General features: G+C 45.0%; 1 protein-coding gene across 2 annotated transcripts in view; it reads right to left on the minus strand.

Annotated features, from left to right (window-relative positions):
• Positions 1-1,844, minus strand: part of PRRC1 (proline rich coiled-coil 1) — a 59,769-nt gene extending 57,925 nt beyond the window's left edge. For both annotated transcript variants that reach the window (XM_061150861.1, XM_061150860.1), the window contains exon 1: positions 1,695-1,844. The gene's annotated coding sequence lies outside the window, so the exon portion shown is untranslated. The remainder of the gene's footprint in view (positions 1-1,694) is intronic.
• Between the last annotated feature and the right edge of the window lie 5,544 nt (positions 1,845-7,388).

The raw sequence follows: 7,388 nt of genomic DNA on the forward strand, positions 1-7,388 counted from the left end.
GTCCATGAGGTTGAAAAGAATTAGACACGACTCAGTGACTAAACAACAGATCAAAGGTAGATAATATGGGACAGAACCACCTTCTGGGGACTTTATCACTCCCTGACAAAGCTCTCTCTTTTCATCTCATTTTTTCACTGGTTATTCATCTTCCTACTACAAATGCTACCAATCCTCAAAGTGATTAGTGGGAGTCAAATTTAAAGATAAACATAACTGAATGAAGTGCAATGTTTACACTTGCAAAAGACTTTGTACAATGAATAGAACCCATAAAATGGAATATTGGTCAATTTCTTTCTGTCTTTAAAAGCCAGACTGTTTGAGAACTAGCTTAACGACAATACTGGGTAAAGATTCATAAACAACGTGCTCAATCATGTCTGACTCTTTGTGACCCTTGGACTGTAGCCTACCAGGCTCCTCTGTCCATGGAATTCTGCAGGCCAGAATACTGGAGGGGGTAGCCATTTCCTCCTCCAGGGGATCTTGCCCACCCAGGGACCGAACCCAAGTCTTCTGCACTGTATGAGGATTCTTAACCGCTGAGCCACCAGGGAATATAATACCATCTGCTAAAGAAAAGTTTGTGATAAAAGTAACAGGGAAATGTCAGAGTTGTAGAGGTTCTAAAGCTTAGTCTCAACACAGAAATTATATTAATGTATCAGCATTAAAGAAAAAGTGATGGAAATGGGTTGGAAAACTGGGTCCGTTCCTGGATGCACTCTGCTCTTCCAATCTGCTTGTGCCTTGGATTTTCTCTTAAAAGTAGGTGGCTACTTATAAAGATGCAAGAGGTGGAATAATGAACCTCTGATAAACATAAAATCTTATTAAAAATCATTACTACTGTTAATATATTACCGGTTCAAAAGATGCTCTCTACTACACTTTAGCGAGCACTGCTGCAGGAAAGTCTAATGAGTTTTGTCTCTGCATTCCCAGTTCTGATCCCAAAAATAACTTCTATAAATGTTCATTGACCAAATAGCGGCTGTAAAGGAAAAAGACTGGAATGTCAAAATGTGTCATGTTCGCGGAAACATACACGCTGTCTCTCAGGAACTACTTCCAACGACACTCTCTTAAACTGGACAAATTCTGCCAATCTAGGACACAGGCTATCACGCAAATTTGCTCGAAGCAGGTCCTAAAAATGAACAAAGAGACAGCAGAGTGCAAAAGCCCTCCAGAGCGGCGCTAGGCATCTAAGGGGGAACCCACTGTTAAAGAAGCTCCTGCTTAGTGCCCATCCCCATTTGTTGACCCGGGAGCGGCCTCCCCCCGGCTCTGCCACGTCTCCAGGCGGGCTGGGCCGGGCCAAGGTCGCCTACCTCCGGTCTCTCCCCTCTGGCCAGCGCGGTGGAAGGTGGAGCCAAACAGACCGGGGCGCCGGGGTGGGTCCGGGGACTGGACCCTAGAACCGGCCAAGACCCCCGGGCCGCACTCTCCGCAAAATCCACAGCAGGAATGCTTGCCTCATGAAGCCTACCGGTGCCTGGGCTGAACCCTGGACGCTCCAACAGCGGGAGCCCGGACTGTACCACTAAGGAGCTCTCGAGCGACCCTAGCCTCCCGGCTCGGCCGACCCGGCCCCCTCGCAGCCAAGGCGCCCCTGGCTGCTGGTTTGGGCGCCTGAGCCCCATCCCGCCGCCCACATGCACCCGCACTGCTGCCAGACTAACGCTTACCTGCAGGCTCGAGATAGTGTCTGCGTGGCAGTGAAAAGTGGAGGCTAGACAGGCTAGGTGTAAGACTACGGCTGCGAGAACACGAGCAACACGCAGGTAGGACCCTGCAGCGCGCACGCCCGCCTCCAAGATGGCCGCCGGAGGCGCCGGTTCCTGAGGCTGCCACGTCCCCGGCGCGCCGCCCCGCCCCGCGCTGAGCCCCGCCCCACGCCCCCAGAGCCCCGCCCAGAGGCCGCCAGCGAAACCTGCCGGGCACCTGGGTCCAAAGATCTTCGTGCCGCCAGGCCGGGCGCTGCCCGCTCCAGAAACACGACTGCCGTCCTTTCCACTACGCAACCTCAGCATGCGAGAATGGAACCCTTGTTATTGGGTGTCGCTCACTTACTCGGCGCCATGGCCGCCCCCAGGGAAGGCGATTACCTCCCGCCAACCCAAGGGCATGCCTCCTCCAGGCGTAACTTCGCTCCCAAAACAGACTTATCCTATGTATTTTCAAAGATTTCCAGATAAGAGCGGTTGCCTCAGGAAAGAGAGAGAGCAGGGTGGCAGATACTATACTGATTTTCCCCAAGTTCATGTATTACACATATTTTTAATGGGAAACCGAAAATTATCCACTTTCTTAACCTTATGTGCTGCACTTAAAACGGGTCCTGAAAGTCGGTGCTCAATAATGTACCCTAAATAAATCAATCAATACAGTACAATGGAGGAATATAAAGAATTTGCGATCAGAAGCCCTGGTTTGAGTCCTGAATGCCCTAATGTTGCTTATGCAGTCATGTTAGCTTATACAGATCGCTTATTCTCCTTGAGGCTCCATGTTTCTATCTGTAAGATAAGAATACTTGCCATCTCTAATCAAGCAGGTAAGAGAATCAAAATAAGACACACAAAAGCTCTTTTTAAAGTGCTGAGTGTTAAATACACGAATAACTGTTGTTTACCTTATTTTCCAATTCATTCAGGAACTCATCTGTAGAATTAGCATTAATATATTTCTCAGACTTGACAGCTAAAAGCATTTTAAAATACCTCACTAAAGAGTTAATACTGTTTAACTGTGCCCTAACTTCAGACAAAATGATTTGCAGCTTCAATGGATTGGTCCCCGAGGTGGTGACTCTTATCATGTCCCCTGAGATGTGTGTAGGTGGCTACATAGAATGCTGTTTGGGGTGGTGCTGAAAAGAGTTACCATTGCCCATCCCTTTTGGTCAACACCCTTAATAACTGTAAGAACTGTTGGTTTCTCCATTCAATCAACAAATATATATTAGTGTCTGCAATGTTCTGAGCATCAGTACTGGAAATGTAGCAATGAACAAGACAGACAAGATCCTTACACTGAGGGAGAGGCAGATCTTCTCAAGGGAGAGGCAGGCTATGAGCAGAAAAATAAAGTGAGTACTGTTTGTGATGGGCACTTTGAGGAAAAGTCAATGGGGTGATGTGATCTTCACAACAACTGGGGGAGGCCACCTTGGATGGGCCAGAAGCATAAGTTATCTCTGAGTAGGTAGGATTTTACTTGAGAGCACAGGGAAGCAGCCCTGTGATTCTTTGAACAGAGGGAAAAACACCCAAAGGCTCTGAGGGAGGGTACCTGGCATGTCTGCAGAACAAGAAGGAAATTGGGACCAAGACGGTGGTTAGAAATGAGGTCAGAGAGATAGCAGGGCCAGATGGTAGCCAGCCTTGTAGGCCATCTTAAGGCCTTTGGGTTATATTTGGAGAGAAATGAGAAGCAGGTGGAAGGTTTTGAGCAGAGGACAGATAAGATTTGCCTTCCATTTTAAGTCATATTCTGTTTGCTGTTTGAGAACTGTGAAGGGGGTGGTGGTGCAAAGACAAAAGTGGAATGATCACAATGAGGTGATGCTGCCTTAGAGTACAGAGTAGCCTGGCAGCCTGCAGTCTTTGGGGTCTCAAAGAGTCAGACATGACTGAGCACACACACATGCATTAGTGTAACTAATGAGGCAGGCAGGGGAGAGAGTACTTGGTGTGGACATCTTTTGAAGGTTAAGCTGTCATGATTTCCTGATGGATTGGGTGTGACTGTATTAGTTTTCTAAGACCTCCAAAACAAATTACCATGACTGGTTGGCTAAAAGCAACAGAAATGTATTCTCTCACGGTTCTAGAGACCAGAAGTCCAAACTCAAGGGTCAGCAGGGCCTCTCTGAGGACTCTTCCCTGTCTCATCCAGCTTGAGGGGCACCAGCTGTTCTTTGGATCATGCCAGCCTGACTCCAGTCTCTCCCTTTGTGTCCACATGGCCTTCTCTCCTGTGTCTGTCTTGCCTTTCTCTTATAAGCATGCCAGTTATTGCATGTAGTGAAAGTGAAAGGCGCTCAGTCATGTCTGACTCTCTATGACCCCGTGGACTATACAGTCCATGCAGTTCTCCAGCCCTGAATACTGGAGTGGATAGCTGTTTCCTTCTCCAGGGGATCTTCCCAATCCAGGGATCAAACCCAAGTCTCCTGCATTGCAGGTGGATTCTTTGCTAGCTGAGCATGTAGGACCTACCCTAAATCCACAATAATCTCATCTAAAGGTCCTTGAGGGTCTAGACCCTATTTCTAAATAACCTCCTATTTACAAGTTCCCAGTGGACATATCTTTTTTGTGAAGGGTACTGTTCTACCCACTATATGGATCATGAGAGATAGGGGTCAACCAAATAAACAGGATTATAAAATGAATTTTGACATTAACCTTGAATTGCATTTATAATATGTTTTACTCATCACTTTTCACTTGAATTTCAAAAGAACTTGTATGTCAGGTATTATTATTACTATTCCAATATTAGAAATAAGAAAACTAAGGCTCTGAGAATTGTGTGTAGACCTGGAATTAGAACCCAGAATTCTTTGTCTCTACCCCCAAATTCTTGCCTAATTTTGAGGTGATGCGTTAGAAGGTATGTTCTTAGATAAAGGGCAGTGAGGGGAGTCAAGGGGAAAATATAGCTTAATGACAACAAACAAACTACTTAGGTCTTTTGGCTTTATCTAGTAGTCTTGTCTTGTGCTCAGTCACGTCCAACTCATTGTGGCCCCATGGACTGTAGTCTGCCAGGCTCCTCTGTTTCTGGAATTTTCCAGGCAAGAATACTGGATTGGTTGCCATTTCCTCCTCCAGGGGCTCTTCCCGACCCAGGGATCCAACGCATGTCTCTTGCGTCTTCTGCATGGGGAGGTGGATTCTTTACCAAAAGCACCACCTGGGTTACTAGCATATCTCATCAAATTTCTTCTTAGAGGAAGTCTCTAATACATAATAGAGTTCATTTCTGAGCTACCATGAGATATACAGTGCTATAGCAGAATTTTGTTTTTATGGCTCGAAAACAAAGGCAAACCAAACTATTTCCCATTTGAGTTGAGGCTTTTTCCTAGGTCAGTTCAGAGCTAACAGATCTATATATAGTCTTAAAACAGTCCATAAATTTTGTACTGTTCATGTGAATATTGATGTGTATTTCTCCAGGTGGAGAGGAGACCAGGCTGAGGTTTTGAGCATCTACAGCACAATCAGGACTGGAGACAGAGTTGAATCTGTTTGAGAGACCATGGGCTCTACTGAGAGAACAGTCTGTGAGTTGTATAGCCATGAAGGACATGTCAGTGGATGTGTTGAGGGTACTGGCCCAGGCATGGAGCTCAAGGTCTCATGCCCACACCCAATTCCTACAAAAGAGGATATGAAGCTCTTTTGGCAACTAGGAATGAGGAGGGTTGTCCTAAACACTGCGTGGAACATATGTGTTAGTCACTCAGTCATGTCCGACTCTTTGTGACCCCATGGACTGTAGCCCACTGGGGTCCTCTGTCCATGGAACTCTCCAGGCAAGAATACTGGAGTGAGTTGCCATTCCCTTCTCCAGGGGAATTTCCCAACCCAGGAATTGAACTTGGGTCTCCTACGTTGCAGGCAGAATTCTTTACCATCTCAGCCACCAGGGGCGCCATACCCTATACCAAAAAAGTATTCTTTGTTTATCCAGAATTCAAATTTTGGAGGCAAGCAAGCCATGACCAAGAGTCTGAGAGGCAGCGTGAGGAAGATTGGGACACAGATGTTGGTACCAGATGCCCTGGGCTTGAATCCTGCCTCCAATACCTGCTAGGTCAACAGCTGGCTTTGAGCACATTCACTTAAAATCACTGTGTCTGGATTTTTTTCACCTATAAACTGAGAACTTATATTAATACTTTCCTCAGTCTTTTACTAGTGGACTGAATAACTAAATATGTGGCAAGTGCTTAGAACAGTGCCAGACTCACAATAATCTCTGTGTTAAGAGTTACTCTTTGACTTTTAAATTGTCTAAATATTCACCCGACAATGATTATTTTAAACCAAAAAGATTTTTATTTGGGTGAGTCTGAGTTGTAATTTCCAAATAAAAGTTTGGTGTGCTTGTTTGTTTTCAACGGAAGAAAACTTCATCTAGTTACAAAGTAACTCAACCTCTCAATTTGCCAAGGACACTCCAATTTACTATATTGCCAGGGTAACTAGTAAAAGCAACCACTTTCTATTCTCAAAAGTGTTCTGCTTTGTACAATAAATTTTGTGTTTGTGCTAGTTACAGAGCTATTAAGGAGTTCCTCTCTGCACATGTGAGTTACAGGGTGGAAATGTCAGTAACTGCCCCTTGCCTGCACAAACATAATCATCACCAGACTCCACTGTGGTTTGCTTCAACGAACTAACTTATCTTCCTAAAATAAGCATTTATAGGAACTTCCCCGGTGGTCCAGTGGTTAAGAATCCACCTTGCAATGCAAGGGACACTGATTCAATCCCTGGTCTGGGAAGATCCCACATGCCGCAGAGCAACTAAGGCCATGAGCCACAATTACTGAATCAGTGATCTGGAGTGTGCAAGTCACAACTGCTGAGCCTGTGCTCCATCACAAGAGAAGCCACTGCAATTATAACCTGCCTGCTGCATCAAAAAGTAATCCATACTCGCCACAACTAGAGAAGGCTTACGTGTGGCTACGAAGATCTACCACAGCCAAAAAAGAAAATAAACGAATCTTTTAAAAAATATGCATTTATAAAAACACTCTAGCTCCTTATTGCTTGCATGGTAAAGTATTAAAAAGTCAACTTCTCGGGCCTTTCCTGATGGTCCAGTGGTTAAGAATCCACCTGCTAAAAGACCTAAACAGACATTTCTCCAAAGAAGACATACAATGGCTAATAAACACATGAAAAGATGCTCAACATTACTCATTATTAGAGAAATGCAAATCAAAACCACAATGAGATAGCACCTCAAACCAGTCAGCATGGCCATCATCAAAAAATCCACAAACAATACACGCTGGAGAGGGTGTGGAAAAAGGGAAACTTCTTGCTCTGTTGGTGGAAATGTAAATTGATACTGCCATTACTGAAGACAGTATGGAGATTCCTTAAAAAAAAAAAAAAAAAAAACTAGCAATAAAACTACCATATGACTCAGCAATCCCATTACTAGGCATATATCCGGAGGAAACCAAAATTGAAGGAGACACATGTACCCTAATGTTCACTGCAGCACTATTTACAATCGCTAGGACATGGAAGTAACCTAGATGTCCATCACAATATGAATGTGAGAGGCTAACAGGTAAAAAGGCCAGAGATCCCAAAGCAGCAGGAGGAAATAAACTGCAAGTGGCATGC

Source organism: Dama dama, chromosome 9 (assembly GCF_033118175.1).
Source record: "Dama dama isolate Ldn47 chromosome 9, ASM3311817v1, whole genome shotgun sequence".
Taxonomy (NCBI): Eukaryota; Metazoa; Chordata; class Mammalia; order Artiodactyla; family Cervidae; genus Dama; species Dama dama.